Consider the following 22,868-nt stretch of genomic DNA (forward strand, 5'->3'; position numbering starts at 1 on the left):
ACTATCATCAGATATTTCTGAAGAGTTATAGTACCCTCAGGAAGCAGAGAACTGTACATAAATGTTCGATGTATTTGAATAATATTCCTCACTGAGTCATAGACTATCAGTAGATCTGAAACAAGTTTCGGTAAATTTTTAAGTTAAAGAGTTTATATTTTGTAGAAAATAGCATAAAATAAGCCAGTTGCCATATTTTTTTTTCTTTAGAGTAGCCTAGAAAAGTACACAATGTTTTTTAATTTTAAATAGCTCCATATTTCACAATAGAGCACCCTGTTATCATCTCATTTTGCATCATTTACTACCCTATTTATGCCAAATCTGATTTAATTCACATCAGGGACATTCCCTTTACTTAACACTTAAAGCAGAGATAGACTCCTTCCAAGTGAGCTTTTTATACTCTTATATTATACCCAGTGATTTTTAGGAATCAAAGAAAAATTTCTTTCTTTAATTAGAGGCCTCAAGCCAGATGTAACAAAAAGACCTTTGCAATGACAGGCATCAGTTCAGATGGTTGAATATGCATCTTGCCCTGAGCTTCTAGGAAGGAAAACAGCTTCTCTATAGGATGTTTTTATTATTGCCACCTTTTTTAGTGAGAAAGCAAAGTATTTGTATTCCCGTGTGAGGCTAAAAGAATCATCCAGTATCTCCTTCCCCCAGTGCTAGCTCTCAAATCTAAAACTGGAGCACTGTAATGCTTATAGGGAATTCTTGTATTTCAGGATAGTGTGGTCTCTGTGCAAGTATAAAGACCAGAATGTCATTAAATGTTCAAGACATAGGCTTACTGGGAGAGCTAAAGGGACTGGACCCCATCTTCCCTGCAGCATGGGCCAGTCACAGAGATGGTCATAGTCTTGCCACTTCTGTTGGGGTCTGCCACAGGCACAGCAGTTCCTGATCAGACATGATTTAGATTGTGAGAGATTCAAACTGGCAAATTATTCAAGTCCAGAATGGTCACACAGGGAGCACTAAAGTCTTTCAAGCAAAGCCACAGAATTCCATCACTGCATGGAAACTCCAGTTGGAAGAGAGGAACTATAAAGCAAGTGAGACACAAGTATTCTTATTACTAGTCAAATCTTATCCATTTAGTAAAGTCTAAATGCAGTTAGAACAAGCTTTTCTGGTTCCTCTCTCACTTCTTGTCCTTCAGTTTGGATGACTCTGTCTTGATCCTTTCTAGGGTTTAGAGTTCTCTCGGACATGCGCTATATATATATATATATATAAAAAATAAAATTAGAAAATGAAGCAATGAAAAAACCCACTACTTTCCTTGCTGTGTTACCAGACAGTTATATCACTTTATCTTTCCTGGAGCAGAAATGCCTAAATTTTCTTAGGTCACTTCCTTATTTACATATGTATTTTAGTGCTGATAGAACAGATGCTGCCATCAGTTATGAGAGAGCTGCTGCAGGAACAGGACTCAGGAGCTCATGCTTGCTTCATCTTCTGCCTGACAACCTGTCTCAATCTCAGTGGTACTAAATCACATACTCTATAAAAATCAAAATTCTGGTTCTATAAAGCTCAGCCATGCTTGGCTTTGCAATGAATTCCTCTTGGTATTTCTTAGTTTTTTTCATTTCTTGATTAAATTTGTAGAGATTTTATTTTTTAGGAAAGAAAGGAAGACTTTCAGTTAGAATGATGTTGTCTGAGCCTGAGACTCACAATTTCCACTGTGAATCTCATAAAGTGTTTGCTTAACTCGAAGCACAAGAGTAATGCCACTGAGTTCTCAGGCTCCGACTGACATCCCTGTAGTACATTTTACCCTGCTATACACTTCTCTCTAAGCAGCAAATGTGAGGTACTGCAGTCTCCAGTATAATAGTCAGAGCACAATTTCAGAGAACCAAATCGTGCTTATGCTGTCCTTGGAAACGATGTCACTGATGTCAGTGAAAATGTTCAAGTGAGAGAGCAGCCCTATCGTGGATTATCTTTCCAAACTGGCATACATACTTTTGCTGGATAAATAGTACAGCTTTCTGTATCCACACAGTTATGTTTTAAAACTGCAAGTTTTGTACAAACACTGTGTACGTAACATTAATATCAATCTGTTTCCTCTTTACGTAATAAAAAAATCACAATTAAAAATCAACTGTTGTTTTTGCCGAGATTTTGTTCATCTTCATTGCCAGAAAAGACATTTAAAAGGCATTTTAGAAAATCATTATTCCCTGCATGTGAAAGTATGCTTCCTTTATCTTTTGCTATGTTTTAAAACTGCAGGAAGACGCTGGCTCTCACCCAAGATTGTGATTACCCTGTCATAAGTATGGACACACACATGTCAATAAGAAATCCTTAGGATTTCTAGATGTCTATTTAAAACTAACATAACCTTTTCTTTTTCTTTCTGAAACAAAACATTTATCAACAATGAAGTGTTATTAAAGCAGTTCTGCAAAATGTAGTCCTAATCATTGTCCACTTCATCACTCATATTGTTACAGAGTCATTGAATGGCTGGGGTTGGAGGGGACCTCTGGAGATCATCTAGCCCAGCCCCCTTACTAAAGCAGGTTCACCTAGAAAAGTTTGCTCAGGTTCACTTTTAAAACTAAGTTCCTATGAGACAGAACTGATTGCTCCAGTTTGAATTATTTAAAGTGGTACACCCTTTCTTCGGACAAGCTCCCTTTCTTACTGTCAACCTGATGTTTTTCACAAATGCTACACTTTAAAAATCATTCTAGAAAAGCAGACATGTTGTTATAAATATCACAGGGAAGACCTCTACATACTCAGGGGATGAGCAATGCTTCTGGGGGACCAGCACAGACTTAACTCACCTGTTATGATTCCTCCCTTAAGAAATATTGAGTAGAAGAGTGTGACAGCAGGGAAGGGAAATACATATCTTTTCATTATGTGAAATCCTGCTGCACACTGCATTACACTGACCTTCTCAGGTTTTCTATGTTTTGATTGTCTACTGTACAATGCACCTCATTCCTCAAAGGTTAATGAGGCTAAACAGAAGACAAACAAAAAGGTCAGACAAAAAAATGCTGATCTATTGGCAAAGGCTACGGAATGCAAAAGTAATGCAGAACTCCAATACCATCATTCCTGCATTGCTGACACCACACTGAAACAAATGCCCACAGACACCTCCTTCAGAAAATTTTGCTGTGCATGAGGCAGAGAAGTGACCCTCTCTCTCAAGTTCAAAAAGCTGAATCAATGCTGTTACACCCCAAGGGCTAAAGTTCCTATTTCAGCATAACTGTGGCATGAAGAAGAGCAAAGAGCAAACTAGGGAAGAAGTCAGGAAAATTACCTCTCTAACTAATTACACATTCGTTGGAGCAGGTATATGTGTGAGAGGACTGAGGTCTGCCTACCAGCTAACCATGTCACTTCTCCGGGCTCATGTCTTTCACCAAGGCCGAGTAAGTGCCGGCTGTCACAGACACTCCGCTGCTCAGAGGTTGTACGAGCAAGTGTGTTACAGCTGAAACTTTTGTCTTCCTGTCACCAAGGCTGAAAGTAGAAAATGGCAGAGAATCTGTCCCTCAATCCAAATGATGAGCAAGAATAATGACTAAGGAGCAATTTACTATGAGAACATTTTTCCATTGTAAAAATTTGATTGTTCCAGGCACCCAGCTTTTCATAGGAAATGGCACTTCAGTCAATAGGAAGAAATGTCTGGTCAAAATGAGCAAGGGAAAAAATGTATATTCCTTCACATCACTGTCTGTCTGAGCAGGGATTTAAAGATGCTATTTTTTTTTATAAGAGGAGAAAGGATTTGTTCAGATTCAGAGCTCAAGATACCTGGGGATCTGATTTGCTTCAGAAAAATGCAAATTTTTAACTTCCACAAGTATTTTAACAAGTCTGTTCTGGCTGCTGGAAGCAGAATGAATACTGTTTAAAAATAATCTGCTTTGTTTAACTAACACAGATCTCCATCCATTTAAAAATGCATTTTTTTTTCTTTTGTTCCATTTCTTTGACAACCAAGAGTTTAGAAGAAAGCAATAGCTTGCAAAGCCCTTCCTGGACTCCTTCTTTAAGTAACAGCGATGCTGAAAAAAAATTACACTACTGATAATTACCAGAAAGTTGTAGGACTGTAGAGTTAAATAGAAATATCTAGAGAATCAGATTTGAAAGAACAGTCTAAAACAATACATGCATCTGCAAGAACGATGTGGAGAGCTGATGTGGAAAAAATATTTTACCTTTGTGCTTGCAAACCTGCCCTTTACAGTTAAATTAAAAAATGGTAAAAGTTGCCTTGGCAGACAGCTTCATCAGTAAAGCTAAAAAGTAAAGGAAAAAGGAAACAAAAAAGAAGGATTGAAAATGTTTTCTTTGCATAGTGAACCAGAATAAAAATTAATAATCTAATAGAGTTGATTCCAGAAATTACAAAGCATAAAATAATACTGAAGATCTAAAAACACTGTCTCATGTTTTATAGTTCCCCACAGTCCCTTTTTGGTTTGTTGCATTTTGGAGGGATGGGAAGTGAGGCACCAGCGCCTGTCACTAGACCACTAAACAAATAATGGGTCTTCTCTTTGCATGGGCCACTAGAATGGAATTGCTGCCTGGTGCTCCTATTACTTCTCCCTTGACATAAATTATGAGCCACTTACAATGATGTAAAAGGATAGATTTTTTTCTTTGACTGGAAACTTACCTGCTGATTACTCTGGAGCTTTGATTAATGTTTCTGCCCCATTTTGTATGAAGGCTAGCAAACTAAATATAGTTGGTACTCAGTAACTGCATCAGTACAGTGGACAATAACGAGCCGTGGCTGGAAACAACTGAAGGTTTTAAATTGCTAGTGGCATAAATGAGACTTGTTACAGACCGCCAGGCTGAGTCAGAAGGGCAACTCCTCCATCCTCTGTCATGATGGTGATAGACCAAGCTGTTAGGTACTCAGAAATTTTGGGTATGGAATACCAAATACAGCACTGAATTAGTAGTTGAGGGATCTGTCTCTTACCACTGGGAAGTACTTTTCTGAGGTATTTCTTTTGTGATAAATTATTAATGGCTGTTATATTACCATGGAAAAAAAAAAGCAGATACTTGAGACAGTGGGTGCCCTGAAGGCAGCAGCTGATACTGGTCCTCATGTCTGGGGACCACAGGCAGTGAAAATGCAGCCAGCATCCACAAGAAAGTTTAAGCTTAAGGAATTTCTTACACTAGTTTGCACAATCATGCAGGGACATCAGTTTCCAAACAAAAGCGGGATATGACAGCAGGAGGACAGCATAGGAAAGGGAGGGTAATTTATTGTTTTGATCAACTGTAAGTACAAAGGGTAAATTCAGAATTAACTACTGCAATTGTAAATTCCTCTTTTTGAAGAAAAAGACGGAAACTACTCATTATTAATATCTGGTCAACTACAGTAATATTACTGGTACATTATTAAAACTGTTGGAAGTAAATTTGCTTTCTTTTCTCCAGTATATAGCCCCCTGCAATCTAAGTGATATTTCAAAGTCTGGAGCTGCGGGGCCAAACACATTTCACTGTTTCCATGTGACCACAGATGGTTGCCTGAAAGTCCACCAAACAATGCTCAGGGCCATGAATTCAGAGTTTACTGTCTAAGGAAAACCTTTGCTGAGTGGAAGAGCAAAGTGGAGCAGGAGGGACTGTGAAATGTCACCTGGAGCCATTTGCAAGGAGCCCATTTAGTCCAGCCCTCTGCTCAGCTGCTAGTTTTGGTTCACAAGAGAGTTTTCTTCATGTTCAGATATTTCTTTTTCCACTTATAATTTTTTATAATATATTACCTTTCTAAACAATAAACACACATGCAACCCCCTCTATATATGTATGCAAGAAGATAAATAAAGATTATAGTGACTATGTATGAGGCAATAGTTGGATGACACATACAAGAATATATTTTAAAAGATAAAAAGACTGTTAAGGTTGCTGAAAAGAATAGATGAGGTTATATGACAAGGTTACTTGGCCAGGTTCAAACAAGAATATTTATTATTCCATAGGCTTTATGTACAAAATGGACTGTAAGGATTACTTAGTTTAAAATTTTGCATAACATAAGTTATAAATGTTACAAGGCATTTACTGGGTGGGGGGAAAATTGCTATTTTCTGCAGTCATTGCATGTTTCTTTTAAGCATCAATGACTGAACTTTCTAAATAGAACGTTCATCAATATTAAAAATAAGGCTATATTAATTAAGAAATAAATTACCAGGTTCTTGTTGATTTGACTAAACATAATGAAAAATTGACTCGGTCAATGAGAAAATGAGAATGAGGTAAATTAACTAGTTTCAGACAAACCTTCTTAGGCATGTCTGTGTCTTTAGAGTGTTCAGTGAGGCAAAAAGGCACATCTGAACCATCACCCTGGGCATGGCCATTCTGAATACCTCTCTTACTGCCTGTGCAAACTCCTTCTAGTTATAGTCCTTGCAACTTAGAATTAATCGACCTTAATAAATTCTGAGGCTGCACAACAAATTCACTTTAACCACTTAAAGACCATTGCAGACCCTTTTTAATAAAGGTTGGTGGGAACATTTATCCTGTTACAACTGGATTTTAACTCCCTTGTGGATAGCGAATTGACAATTACTTTTGTAATGGGTTGACCTTGCCTAGATGCCAGGTGCACACCAATCTGCTCTATCACTCCTGCTTCTCAACAGGACAGGAGGAGAAAAATATGACAAAAATCTCATGGGTCAATATGCCGTGGTCTGTGCACTTCATTCTGCTCCAGAATGGAGTTCCTCCCATCCAATACAGTCCTTCATGAAGTTCCCCAACGTGGGTCATTCCCACAGGCTGCAGTTCTTCACAAACCGCTCCCATGTGGGTCCCTTTCACAGTGTCCAGTCCCTCAGGAACCGGCTGCTCCAGCATGAATTCCCCTCAGGGTCACAAGTCCTGCCAGCAAACCTGCTCCAGTATGGACTCCTTTCTCCACAAGGCCACAGGTCCTAGCAGAAACCTGCTCCAGTATGAGCTCTCCATGGAGGAACAACCTCCTTCAGGCATCCAGCTTATCCAGTATGGGATCCTCCATGGGCGGCAGTTGGATCTCTGCTCCACAATGGGCCTCCATGGACTGCAGGGAGCCTGTCTCACCATGTCTTCACCACAGCTTGCAGGGGAATCTCTGCTCTGACACCTGGAGCACCTCCTGCCCCTCCTACATCACTTACCTTGGTGTCTGCAGATTTCTTGTTCTCATTTTTCACTCCTTTTCCTCAAGTGCTCTCGCGTAGCACTTCTTGCCCTTTCTTAAACGTTGTCACACCAATGTCACCAGTGGGCTCTGCTTTGGCCAGTTGTAGATCCCTCTTGCAGACAGCTGGCATTGGCTCTGTCTGATATGGGGGAAGCTTCTGGCGTCTTCTCACAGAGGCTGCCTCTGCAGCCCTCCTGATACCAAAACCTTGCCACATAAACCCAGTGCAACATTTTCAAGCTATGATCAGCGATGGTCACTCATTCATGAAATGTCTGCCTCTGATTAAATTGATGATGGTCAACATCCTATTTTAGTTATCCAATTTTCATGACTCAAAGTTTGTTGTTGTTTCAACTAGCGAAAAGTATTTATCACTCTGGGTCTTTTGAAAGGAAACCCCCTCTTCATTTCATGGAATCAGGTGACGTTCATTTCCTACAACACTAATATGTAGCTGCTAAAAAAGCTGCAAGTATTTTATTTTTTCCAATGTATCACTATATCCTAAATGGTATTACAAATATATATTAAAGAAGTGTCATTACAGGAACACTCAGAACTCTTGGAATACATTTGCATGTAAACAAGTAAAATAATTATTAATGTAAGACCTTGTGTCTTCAAATCCTGCTTTTATAACAAAGTGGCATTTTTCAATTGAACTATCGAGTCTTGAGTTAAAGAACTGTCTCACTAAATCAATTTTAAGCTCCATGAAGCTCATGGAGGTCTACTCCTCTCTTCAGAAGGCTGAACTCTGTGCAGCATTTCCCCTTGAAATTGTGTACCACTAGAACTGGGAACATTCCACACACCACAGAACTGAGCTTACTCTTGCTCTACATGGCCAATCTAGGTCTTCTTATAAAGCTTTTGTTTTAAATTTGATTAAGTCCCCAGTATCTCAAAGCGATAACGCTCCGCACCGAAAGAGGACCGGAGAAAACTATCACCTTTTTCCCATATGTTATGCCAAAATGTCCACCCTTGTTGGGGAGGGATGCCCTTGCCCTACTGAAAGTCAGGGTGACAAATTTATTCTAAGGGCCACTGCCGCATACCCACCGCTGCCCATCAAACTGGTATGGAAATCGGTTGACTCGGTGTGGGTCGAGCAGTGGCCTTTGTCAAAGCCTCGAATGACCGCCCTCCTCGAGCTAGTTAGCCGCGAGCTACAGCGGAACCACATAGAGCCCTCCACAAGCCCATGGAACACCCCGGTTTTCGTAATACCCAAACGATCTGGCGAGGGCTTTCGCCTCCTGCACGACCTGCGGGAGGTGAACAAGAAAATCCAACCAATAGGTCCAGTCCAAACTTTGCTGCCCATGAACTCGATGATACCAAAAGGGCAGCCTTGCGCGGTGCTTGACATTAAAGACTGTTTCTTTTCCATACCCCTGCATGATGAAGACAAAGAGCGGTTTGCCTTTTCCATCGTCTTCCCGAACAGTCAACGGCCTAACCTGCGCTTCCAGTGGAAGGTGTTGCCCCAAGGGATGGTCAACTCCCCCACCATCTTCCAGATCACGGTAGACTGAGCACTAGCGCCAGTCCGGCGCAGTGACCCAGCCGCGACCATTATTCAGTACATGGATGACATCCTGATCGCCGTGCCATCAACGAGCCAGGTAGACCGACTAGTGTCGACAGTCCCAGAGACCCTGAAAGCAAATGGCTTTGAAATCACGAGCACAAAAATAAAAAAGGGACCATGTGTAACCTTTCTAGGAGTAGGAATTACAAGCTCCTACATAACCCCACTCCAGATAAAAATCCGCAGGGATATCAAGATGCTCCATGATATGCAGCAGCTGGTGGGATCTCTACAATGGCTCCGTAACATCATCCTGATTCCTCCCGAGGTCATGGACCCCTTAAATGACCTCCTGAGAGGAAAAAACTCATGGGAACAGAAAGTTCTGACACCAGAAGCGACAAGCTCACTCGACTTTATCGAGCAGCAAATGTCTGTGAGTACGCTTACTAGGTGGGACCCAGGAGCACCACTTGATTTATATGTTCACTTTACAAAGAAAGGAGGGGTAGGAGCGCTAGCCCAGGGGCCCCCTGACAAAGCCCAACCGATACAGTGGGTAGTCTTGGGAAAGCCGTCGCGCGCATTTTCTGCAGGAGTTGAGTGTCTTGGCAACCTTATCATGAAAGGGAGAAGACTTGCCCTAAGGTACTTGGGCATGGAACCCGCTAACAGCTCTCCATGCAATCAACGACAATATCAGAGCTTTTAGCCATAGCCCTCGCTGGTTTTGGAGGAGAGATTCACTATGCTGCAAAACCCCCATGGACCCAGCTGCTTGCGATCATCGACATCGATCTCCCACCAAAAGTCATCGACCAACCGCAACCGGGACTGACGGTCTTCGCAGACGCATCGTCGCTAACCTCAACCGCAGCAGCGGTATGGCAGTCGGGAGAGCAGTGGCAGTGCATCAAAGCAACCGACCCTACGCTTTCAGTCCAACAACTCGAAGCAGCCGCCGTAGTGCTGGCGTGTGGACTGTTCCCGGAAGAGCACCTCAACATTGTAACTGACTCTATGTTTGTGGCTAAGCTCTGCCTAGCCATGTCAGGGCCCTGCGTGTCAGTGTCCACGGTGGCTGTGATGCTTGAAGATGCACTCTTTTTGCAGAAGGGCACCATATCTGTCATCCACGTTAACAGCCACAATCCGGTTAAAGGATTCTTTCAAATCGGAAACAACAGGGCAGATGCCACCGCAAAAGGACTGTGGACACTGAGAGATGCCCGTCAGCTACATGAGTCTCTCCACATCGGAGCTAGAGCACTAGCAAAAAGGTGCGGGATTTCAACTGCTGATGCGAAACACATCCTAGCCACATGCCCCCAACTGTCAAAAATCACTGCTGTGGTCCAGCGGAGTCAACCCCAGAGGCCTTAAAGCCTCAGAGATATGGCAAACAGACTTTACACTATGTCATCTACTAAAATACCGAGCGTGGCTTGCAGTGACTGTGGACACATATAGCGGAATGATCGTGGCCACACAACACCTAAGAACTGATTCTAAAGCAACCATCCAACATTGGCTAACAGCTATGGCGTGGCTCAGCGTTCCGAAGCAGATCAAGACAGACAACGGTCCAAACTTTATTTCAAAATCGAGCCAAACATTTGTTTCAAAGTGGGGTATCACTCTGGTACATGGCATCCCGTTCCATAGCACCGGGCAGGCCATTGTTGAGCGGGCAAATCAAACCCTGAAAACCAAATTGGAAGTGTTAGCAAAAACAGAGGGCTTTACCAATTCTATTCCCCCAGGGGACCAGGCGCGCATACTGGCAACTGCCCTGCTAGCACTGAACCAATTCCCTAGGGGGGATGGGACAAACAGTCCCGCCCAAAAACACTGGGCCACTCGAGCACTAGACGAAGGCCCGCAAGTTGTAATCAAAAATGAGCTGGGGGAATGGGAACAAGGCTGGAGACTAGTGCTCACGGGGCAAGGGTACGCGGCTGTTAAAAAAGATGGTAGAGTCAAATGGTGTCTACTTAAGTCAATCAAACCTGACCTTCAGAATAAGACTAATGAAAGCTGCGAGGTTTTGTTTGCAGGACTGGATCTTTGGATGCCCCTGAGTCCCATACATCCCAGTGCCTGAAGGAAGCGACAAGTCATCGAGCAGCCCAACAGCGCCCAAGAATCCTACACCAGTGAAATCCAAGCAACAACGGTATCTTTGCGTAATTTTGCTTTTACAGCTCCTTGGCAGAGGGCAAGCCGATGCAGAACATCACCCTCACCAGCCATTCAGGTGGGTCCTATGCCACCTTTCGGGCGACAAAGCAATCAAAGAAACCATCACACCAGACAGCCCATCTTTAGAGTTTAAGCTAAAAGACATTTTTCCCTCGCATCTACAATTCCCCAATTTTGGTGATTTCTCACTGTACCAAACCTTTTGGTGTCCTGCTTCAAACCCAGGTAAAAGCTACTGTAACTATCCAGGGTACAGTTATTGTGGGTATTGGGGGTGTGAAACTATCGTGACAAGCGATAGATGGCAACCACAGCAACCTGATAAGTTCCTCCAAGTCAAGTATGCACCCCAAGGCTGTCGCGAGCCAAAATTTGCACTTGACAAGCGAATATACCTGCCCCAAGACGGGACGAGACACACTTGCACACACTACAGAATGACAATTCTACAGCCGGCCCATAAGAGCTGGGCCTCAGGTAGAGCATGGACAGTGTATGTTTGCGCCCCTCACAGCTATTGGGTGAACGTACAAATTGTCAAGCTCCTACCGTCAGAATCCCGACCAGTCGAGCCTAATCAGATTCTTACGGTAAATAGAAACCCTATCTTCACCCCACCTGGCCCATTAGTTACCTATCAAATACCTAAATCAGCTCCTTACGATCTGTTTCTCAGCGTACTGAACGCTACCTTTTTGTCATTGAATCAATCAAACCCAAACCTTACAGAATCATGCTGGCTGTGTTATGATGTGCAACCCCCTTTTTATGAGGGCATTGCATTTAATGTTCCTTTTGGCTACTCAGCAGCACAAAATCCACACCAGTGCAGGTGGGACGCCCCCTGGAGAGGAGTTACTCTGAGTCAGGTCACAGGCCAAGGCAAGTGCTTTGGCAATGCAGTCTTAGCAAAACGAATAGGCAATGTCTGTACTGAATTTGTCAAACTTGACAAAACGATCAATAAGTGGGTGGTCCCATCCGCGTCAGGAATGTTTGTTTGCCAGCAATCTGGAATAAGCCCCTGTGTACTTCTTGATAAATTCGATAACTCCGCTGATTTTTGTGTCCAGGTTTTAATTGTTCCTAGAGTCCTGTATCACCAAGAAGAAGAAATGTACCACTTTTTTGAAGAACCTAGCCAGCTCCACAAGAGAGAAGTAATAACAGGCATAACCATCGGAATGCTGCTCGGCCTTGGAGCCACCGGCGCGGCCACAGGTGTTTCAGCCCTCGTGACCCAACACCAGGGACTTTCTCAGCTGCAGATGACTATTGATGAGGACTTACAAAGAATTGAAAAATCCATCTCCTTTCTAGAGAAATCTGTCTCCTCTCTCTCAGACGTCATCCTGCAGAACAGGCGAGGACTGGACCTCTTGCTCATGCAACAAGGAGGCCTGTGTGCCGCCTTGAAAGAGGAATGCTGCTTTTATGCAGACCACACCGGAGTCGTACGGGACTCAATGACCGAACTAAGAGAAAGGCTAGCCCAGAGAAGAAGAGAAAGAGAAGCCCAACAAGGATGGTTCAAGTCATGGTTTAACCAGTCTCCATGGCTGACCACCCTTGTTTCCACTCTAATAGGCCCCCTCACTATGTTACTCCTAACGTTGATTTTTGGGCCTTGCATACTAAACAAATTGGTGTCATTTGTTAAAAGCCGGTTAGAAAAGGTTAACATTCTATTTGTTGACCGCCAACAATTGCTCTAGAGTGCATTTATTTTGTAAATGTTATATCACTTTTTATAACTTGTTATGTAGGTTTTTACTAGTTCTTGAAATTTTATACCATTTATACTTTGCATGTTTTTTAATCAATCATGGCGGGGGGGGGAAATGTGGGTAATTCAAGATAGAGGGGGGGGAAATGTAGGTGATTAGGGATAGGCGTTCAGAAGATATCGCGTTGTACGGGACAGGTAGAACCCCTCCCCTCTACAGGTAATACGTGAGCAGAAGGAATTGACGCAGCAAACCCAGGTTATTTAACCCTATGTAGTCCATGAATAAACGCCATTTGCCGTCCACCACGTTGGTGTCTGTGAGCTGATGGTCCGAACGACCTGAGGTGGTCGTTGTGCCGTTCCTGAATGAGGTCGCTATGCCTCCGAGAGGCAACACTGCATGAATGAGTAATTATCATGATCGAATGGATGCATGTTGGGCTAACTTGTATGTCTGTTCCTCAAATTAATATGCAATCATATCCTTTTGGATTGCTTTAATTAAATTGATTTTTAAATTATTCTTTTAAGATACATACATCCTTTGTGTTTCCATAGCAATGTGCTAACTGGTGTTTTTCAGGAGAGAAAAAAAATTGAATTAAGAAAAGAGAATGTAGCTATCACGCAGAGAAAAAATATTGCTTTTCTTTGCAATGCCACAGTTTCAAATAAACAAGCTTCTCTTCCTTCAGCAATAAAATCTGGTTTTGGAACAAGATGCTACCAAATAATTTATGTTTTCATTAAATAGCTATTTAATTTTGGCCTGCTGATCTGCCTAATTTGTGGTTGCATATTTGGCATGGCTCTGTGGACTTTGAGAAAGTACTACTTACAACTGATAAACAGCCAAGAATTCATCAGTTTTATAGAGATTTTTATGTCCTTGCCACTTCCTATCAGCTAATTTCCTTTTTTCTTCCTAGTTCCCAGAAATAATTGTTTTTCTAATTGAAAAATAATTCCTTCCAGAGATAAAAGCTTTTGAAACATTTAATATCGAACAAGGTAACACTGAAATTGGAGCCAGTCCTACACACACACACACAAAAAGAAGTCAATACAGCAGTAAAAACCAATATAAAACTTTTTAAAAAGCAACAAAAAAATTCCAAGTGGATTAAGATCTTTAACTGCATTAACCTAATTTCTCTCGAACAATGTTTAGTGTTTTCTTTACATATCAGCAGCTACTCCCAAATTCTTAAGCAATTCCAGAGTTTCTGTGCTAATCCAGGAAGCAAAGTAGTTTATACCACTGCAGCCCGTTAAAAAATTATATATGCAGTGGGATTATTAGAAAGATTTCAAGCTACTCTTGAGACATTATAACATCAGAGAATATGAAAGCCAGAATACCATGTGCCACGTGACTTGTCTCCAGGTCAGCAGTTTGTACCAGGCTCAGGATTTTCAGGCCTGCTTTTAGAGGGTTCACAGCTTCTTAGTAACTTAAAAGAATGACTGAACCAAAAATACCTTCACATCAATTATGTTCATAAGGTGACTTCGTTGCTCTTCCAATGCATGTATGAAAGAGCTCTTGCCTATATGTAGTTTTATAATACATGTAAGGGAGCTTTGGGGTTAAATATTTCTATCTAACTTATAATGATTATTAGAGATGAATAAATTATACTGAAAGACATACATTTAGCCAAATATTAACAGAAATTTTTGTTGCTAAACTGGCATCAAAGACACATTTGAATGGATGTCCATTGATTAAGTCAGGAAGATTCTGATACAGTAAAATCTCATTTTTGGTCTATGTCATTGGGTAAGTAATGGAAGTACTTTATCTCCATGTATATGAGTACATTTATTCAATGAAATTAATATATTGCTAAAAAGAAAAAAAAAGAAAAGAAAACCGAAAACTTTATTACTAAATGTGATGGCTGGTGGAACAACTGCATGGTGGGAGGTTCATATTGTGTTTGAGCTGTTCACTTTAATGGTTTCAGGTAATCTGGTGTTTCATGCATGCGTGCATGTGTGTCTTTGGCTTTTTGAGGTCCTTGGGATGGTGAGGACATCATAGGCTCCTTTGTTTAATAAAAGATTAAATATGATTGCAAAGGAGGTTTCACAAGTGAATGGGGGATTTCAGAAAAGACATTAGCTCCATCTAAGCACTTGTACATTCAAGGAGACTCTATGCCATTATTGGCACTTACAAATAGTTTGAACAAAGCTCTTATAAATTCTGACATACTGGTATTAGTGGAGTGACTTATTCCTGCTGCTACAGGTCTTAAAAGTCTGGACTATTAATGAAAGAAAATGCAGTTAAGGAAAACATGACCTGAATTAGAAAAACGCCAGGGCTGGGTAATAGAGTGTATGCTACCGTCAGTTACAATATGCTGCAAAAATACCTCTATGAGAAAGGCTACTGGTAAATGCAGAATTGTATTTAATAAATAGAAATACTACATATTACTATAGTACCCTGCTCTGGTTTTTAACCATGGAAATAATTCCTTTCGTACAGATGGGAAAGCTGATCAGTAAGATTATGCCAAACAAGTCAGAAATCGAGTCACCTGCTTTTAGTCCCCTGAGGATGTGACTGAAATAGTAGAATCTCATACAAATTGATTTATAACCACGGAGACATAAAATGTGCGTTCACGCTGATTTTATTTGCATACACACAATTGTACCAAAGTGATGTTCAGAAGGGCAGTCGGACTTTATGATGCAATTGCATGGAGTGACTTGCTAGTGAGGAGTACCAGATTAATTTCCCTTTTAAAATGTTATCACTCAGCATTCTTTCATCCTCCTGCCATGTAGGGCTGTATGATCTGTGTGATCTATAGCAACCTGTACAAAATTAACCTTAGTCTTTCCTAGTTTGCATTCAGTTCTTGGACTCAATAGTAATTTTTGCAGTCCTAGTGGGCCTCTTTCTTTGGATGACATCTAACAATGCTAGCTCAGAAGTTAGCTGAGATCAAATCCTATTTTGGAGGCAGCAGGAGCACCAGAGAGGGTTTGTTTGTTTGGGTTATTTTCTCTATTAGCACTAACCTTATACACAAGACAAGGAATAGAGCTGCCAAAGAGCCACTGAATGCAGATATCTGCAGTCAGTGACTCCACTTTCCACATCAAAAAAAGTATTCAAAATTGAACAGGGGAGAGTATCAGCAAAAAGTGGGAAAATAAGCTATAGCAATGCTGAACAAGATGATACAGTAAAATTAAAACTACAAGCTCAGTAATATTACCTAACAGTCTAGAAGAGAAATCTGCACATCTTTTAAACATAATTGATTGAACCCCACAATTCATGATGAGAATTATCATCCTCAGTTGAAGGATGGAGCATCATGAATTGACAAGTGGCAGCTTCAGATAGATGACAGAATTGGGCCTTAGCTGTGAGTCTGGTGGCACTTAACCAAAGAGAGTCAGTGAATCTAAGAAAGTCTATAAAAGATAGAAAAGCAGAACAAGGCAAAAAATGGCTGATGAAAGGCCAGGGAAGTTTGGAATATTAGGTCACAGAGTAGATTTTTGAAGTGTCATATTGCTAACGGTATGATTTTCCTCTTAAGCAAAAGCATTTAGCAGGAATAATTAGGGAGTGGTATTAATTTAAATTTTCTCCAGCAGTAAGGCAGCCACCTCAAACTGAAAGCCAAACAAATTGAGAATGAAACAGAGAAAATTCAAAGCAGCTGTTCAGGTTACCTTTGACACCTGCTCTGCATAGTTTACGGTGAAGGTCTCAGAACATCTTATATTAGTACTATGGAAAACACAAAGTTTCTTCCACAGGAGGAGCTCAGACAGGAGTGTTTTTTCTATGTGCATGATTGTCATACTAGGTTAAAATTGCATGAAATCTTTCTTCATTTATTCTTTGGAAGTTTTACAGTTCTCCTATAAGCAGAGGTTCATGGAGGTGATTTCAGTAGTAGGAGCCTGTACTTTGATCAGTCAATCATAACAACTAATGAATACACTGAGATTTGTATAGCACTAATTATGATCTTTCTGAATTAAGTAGATTGGAGCTCTTTATTCAAGTACTGGTGAGTCCAATTATCCTTCTATCATACCAAGCTGCACACCTAGACAAGTTTGATGTTCTTTGTCAAGTTATCTTGTTATTCAAAGCAACTTTAATTTGCAACAATGACCCAAACATCCAATTTTAGAAACATCTTAATAGCTCTTTGTAGACAGTGTACTGATTTTCCACTCTACAGCTGTCAGGTGGATATTTTTTGCAGATATAACTTCATTAATTCCCAGTAATTATGCTGACCTTATCTTAGAGCAAACCTTAGCTGGTTTATGTCTTCATAGCAAGGAGTAGAAAAAGTCTGAATTTTTTTTACTTAATTTCTCTTGGAGTAACAGAGGTTCAAGCTCACTTACGTTGATATTGGAAGGAAAAGATCATCAAAACTTCTCTTGAAAGCTAAAATGCTCAAACTGAGTACACTTCTACTGTAACATTTCCTTAGTGTGGATGTCCCTGACACCGCAAAATATTCTGTGTCAAGTAAAATTGCCATGGAAAAGCAATTTGTGTACTCTGGCTAATAAAGGGAGGGAGGGGGGAAAGAGGAGGCAGGAAGGCAGAAATCAGATTAATTTAAACACTCAACCTCCTTTTACTCATTTATTCATTTGCTCAATCTTTTTATATTTGAGGATTTTTTTGCTAGAAATGAAAACATTCTGTGCTGGTTTCTCCACATCAGCCCCACTAGTAAAGGCTGTACACTCCATCTGCTCACCTTTACTCATAGCAGCACTTCCATGAACAGCTTTCTGTTTGAATGGAAAGTGAACAAAAATTAAAGCAAAGCTGTTTTAGGAGAATGATGACACTTCCATTTCTCATAGCATGCAGCCATACCAAGTTAAATGGGCATGGAAATCTGCTTACCTCCAGGCTGGTGTTTCTCCAGAATATCACTTCCAGAAGGACTTCCAGTTCCATGAACACAGCAACCATCTTCTTTACATCATACAAATTACTATTTTGTTTTCAGGATGTTTGTTTGAAGAAACTCTTGTCTGGATTTTTATTTTGTATTTATTTTGGTGAGTGATTTTTTTTACCAGCCATATTTTAAAAGTGCTTATAGCAAATAGCACTAAATACTCATCAGCATATTAGAGTAAAAACCACACAGACACTGGAAACCACAGTTTTTCACCAAAGTTCAGTACAGGTCTGTCAAGGCTGCAAAATTGTGAAGTTTACAACATCTGTCAAGACTGTCAGAGTGTGTGTAAGAGGGATTGGCTCTACAGGCAGAAAAAAATCAAAGCTACTGAACTTCCAGCAAATTTATCAGCAGAACAACATAGATTGTGGAGTACAGAGGTTTTTTTTTCTATATACATGGAAGAACAGACTGAATAAAAAGGAAAATATTCTTGTTCTATTTTGGACAGGTATATGTGGCTTATCTAAATAAAAACTTTGTTTGAGACATGTAAACGAAGAAAAAAAGGAATGTATAAAACGGAAAGTTATACTGAAATGAGAACGAGCATTTTCCTAAACTGCTTTTAATAGGCTCTAAGATAGATTTGTTCTGTTTTTAAAAAGCCTTTTTTTACAGTTCCTGAGATTAGCCTGTAAGAAATCAATCAATAACTCTCTATCACTCTGACACAAAAAAAGATTTGGGAATAGCAATCCTTTGAATAAGGAGATATTAGCATTTGGAAGCGTGCAGAGCTATAATAAAAATTTCCACTTGACTTAGTGTATTGTTTCTAATTCTTTGCTGAGAATCCCTTTCACTGCAGAAATGGTGATAAGGTCTTGACTTCTTGAGTTCAAACTACAACTGGTGCTAAATGGTGTTGTCTCAAAAATTTCAACAAACAAATCTACTATAGCTGAATCTTTTGCCCAGTGTTTGGAGCTGTATTTACAGACAGGAGAAACTGTGCATATTTCTAGTCACATGTTCCTTTAGATCATATGACTGCTTTGTCTTATAGCCTGGCAGTTAATATATGGATTTTTCAACAGAAGTTATAAAAGATTGCTGGCACATCATGTGCACATACGCACTACCTCTCTATATGTGCATTTTATGATCATTCTTTCCCCTGAGCACTGGGCAGAGCAAGTATTGCAGGAGCCATAATTCTGATTTGTTCTAGATGGGGATACTTTTGTTCCTCTTCCAAGTCATACACCAAGCTTCTCTTCATTAAATTTGCTTTTGCTAGTTGACACAGGCAGGGATGCTGCAAAAGTTTCAGAACAGAATCAAACTCGGTGGCTCTTCATCAAAAGCTGAAAGCTTTTGGAGTTCACCAATCTGTACTGCACATTAGTGAGTGTTCATTTACAACTTTCAAGGAAGCCCATTAAATAGATAATAAAAATAATATGATAGTTAAAAGTTCATATTATAATTGTGGCTTAATATTTAATCTTTTTTGTAAAATACAAATGGGGCAGTTTCTATACTGTATTCACTGAAATAATTTTTTTTAAATAAAATACACTGAATGCAATCAGAGTTTCCAGTTATCAATTCTTATATGTTATACCTCAATATCTTAGAGGGAAACAGAAATTCCACATTCAGCTCTCACCTAAAACTATGCCTTTTAGTCCTATTAGCATACATACAAATTTTATGAAGGAAGAAAATACATTCCTCACTTCAATACACATTTATCTCAGTCTTTGCACAAAAAATAATAATACATTAACTTATATATAATTAGGGACTCTATATAAACATTCTATATATTATAGATGAAAAAAATTTAAAATAAAGGTTTTAATGTATTTTTTATCAATATTATTGTTCTTCATGGTATCAGAAGCAATCACACACACAGCAGAAAAAAATATATGCCACTTGTGGAACTAAAATAGGCAGATGTTCTTCTGCACCAGATAGATTGCACTATTGCATGTTCATTTTTCCTACTGGTGCTATACTGCAAATTAAATTAGCAATTTGCAGGACAAAAAAAAAAACAAACAAAAAACCCAGATGTGAAATTTTGCTTCCTACTGCTTTGTAAGTTCCACAGGCCATTTGTAGGAAACCTTTCCCCTCAGACAACAAAAGAAAACAAAACTAGAGTGTGAGATTTATGGCAACCTGAATACAGCTTTCAAAAGCACTATCATTAAACAATTAGTACAAAGGGATGAGTACCTAGAGTTTTAATTGAAGCTAACATGAGTCCTGGGTGCCCTAAAGCTTTGAAAGCCATCCAAATTGTGGCCACTTCCTTGAAAAAGTTCTTGTGTAACTTAAGGCATCAAATCCTAACACCATTTTATACTGTAGCACAAAGTTTAAGCCATTTTCTATCACCTTCCATGGGTTTTTTTCTATACAATAGTTGAAAAAAGGACTTATGTCTGAAGTTATGATTACTGAGATGAAAAATAGACATTAAAAATATGTGGAGCATATAAAAATATGTGGAGCAGGAAACTGCTAACTTCTCCAGGAAGCTTTTATCCAAAGAGCAAAAAACAGTGATATCTATGCTTCAGAGGTGGAATTATCTGACTTGTTCCTCTTTAGATTCCAGAAAACACTGGAACATGGACAACATGAAGATGTGATGTCGCAGAAAAAAAGCCAGGATGAACAGAACAGACAAGTTTTATGATACTAACATTATTGTGCTAGTTTAATCAGCTTCTCCATAATTATAAATTATGTCTTTTTAATTATTGCACTAGGTCTCACTCAGCACTTTTAAAATTGAAATTACATGGAGTGGAAAGCTCTGAGTAATAAAGTGTTCATCTAACAACTCTTCCGACACTTTACAAGATTTGCATCTGTGCTACTGAAATAAATAAGAAAACAAAACAAGCACATCAGCTGCTTCCATCTTTACATTATAATGTTGAACTGCTTATTTCTTAGGGACAGGTTACATAGAAATCGCACCTGAGTTTTGTAAAATGGCAGGTATGCCTCACATACCTGTGAGACATCTCAGATATGTTGATGGATTACTAAGGAGAACATTTCAAACAAAGCTGGATGATAAATGTAAGGAATTTCTATGTTTTCCATATCAAAAATCATGAAAGATTCTGTAATATATAAATCATTAGACACCAAACTACTGCAGTCTTGAATACAGTTGTTTGCCAGCAACATAGAAAAAGAGTGGCAGCAAAGGTAAACATGCACTAAAACAAGCAATGTATGTGTTATGGAAAAAAAGTTGTAAGTTAATGTAAAATAGCACAAGTGAATGAAAACTCCATTTGCATACTGAAGCTGATCCAAGTGGGGCTACTGAAACACCATACCAGGGAATTTTTTTCTCTGTTATTCCCTTTACCATTACTTAATCCACTTCAGGCAATGCTCTCTTACAAAATTAGAGTTTTAAAATGTAGCTTTAAGCATTTGCCCTTAGAGAAGGATTACACAAATCTCACCATATCCATCCTACATGGCTGAACTTCACCCAGGAAAAGTTACTACTATTTGTGGCAGAAAAAGCCTTGTGAACATGAGTGATTCCTAGCAAGACTAGTATTCAGTCAGTGGTGGTGGAGGGCAATGGGGACAAGCAACAGGTCTCTGTAAGAGCCCTATTCCCATCAAGACCAATGCACAGAAAACGGCAGAGCCTCCAACCATTGCTCTCAAAACTACTGATCATCACTGCTGGTGAGATAGTGAGAAAGAGAGGTCATGAATTTTTGGCATTATATACCTTATAGCCCATTTAGAAAGACTCAATTTATGTCAGGCACACATTTAAATGGACTGAGTCACCAACTAAATGATTGTCGTTGAATGTCAATCATACAATGCACAGTCTGTGGCCTGTGCCCTTTCCTCTCATATAGAAATGACTGGCTGAAGAGAAAATTGTAAATTTGTGTTAGTTTCTCTTGTGTGGCTTCTGACCCACTCTTTTGCCATCAGAGGCTGGAAGCAGCAAAGAGAAAGCTTCAAAGAGCCAAGGATCTACAGATGTGGGGAGCTTCAGCTGCTTCACCTATGGAGCCCCAGACAGCTCTGTATGTTCCCATGGTCTCTTCTCCAAGTCTGCTTCAATTCCTAGTTGAAATATATCTTGTGATAGCTGAAGTCTGCCTTAGTGGACCCTGAATGTTACAGTCTTTCTTTGCTGCTGGCAGAGGTGGGCAGCCAGAGCAGCACTGTGGGATGCAGCTTAACATGAGCCCCACTGAGGGAGATGGGAGGTGTCGGACTCCAGGAAGATGCTTTGCTAAGCCAGCACATTCATTTTGCGAATGGGAAACAGACCAAAAGCCATGGCATCCTCTGCAGCAACAGTATAACATGCAGATCTAGGAGAGTGAGGAGTTGAGCAAGCTTTTGCTGGGAACAACCAGTTTGAGGAGCCACCCTTCCTGCTGACTTTCCTGTGGAACCTATGAAATCACCAAAGCTAATAACATGAACCGTGCTAGAGCCTCAGCTCCATAATAGCTGTTCCTAAGTGTTCTGCTCTGCACTGTAGTTTATAAGGAATGAATAATGACATTTTCAGCTACCCATTTTTGCTTAAAAATAACCATAACATGAATAGAACAAATAAACAAATGATTCCAATATAAAGCAATGTCACCTCCCTCGTCTCCCATGTTGCCTAACAAGTTAAGCACTAGTTAAGCACTAACTAGTTAAGCATAGAAGTAAGTAGTTTAAATTGTGCCTTGCCACTTTCACTCTTACATTTCAAATACATGAGCTGTGTCTCCAGTTACTGAAGGGTATATGAGAATATGTGAAATACAGCGTTAATACTCCATCTCGTGGCAGATCATTATGTTCCCTGCAGACAAAAATACACTTACAAAAAATCAAGACTGTATAATTTCATTAAGACTATTGTATAATTCTGTTAAGATTAAAAATATAAAAATAGACACCTTTCCCCAGAATTAGAGTAGAAATATCTGCACATATGTATGTGGTGGTAGAAAGGAATTGCAGTTTTAAATCCCCAGTTTGATGTAAAACTTCTTCCTACCAAAAAACCCAATCCCCAAACCACCACCACCACCAAAAACAAGAACAAAGAAAAAAACCAAATCCCATAACAAACAAACAAAAAAACCCAATCAAATTAAAAATGAAATAGAATTCCTGGAATATAAAAACTCAGCACATTGTTTTCTG

Source organism: Corvus moneduloides, chromosome 1, assembly GCF_009650955.1.
Source record: "Corvus moneduloides isolate bCorMon1 chromosome 1, bCorMon1.pri, whole genome shotgun sequence".
Lineage (NCBI taxonomy): Eukaryota > Metazoa > Chordata > Aves > Passeriformes > Corvidae > Corvus > Corvus moneduloides.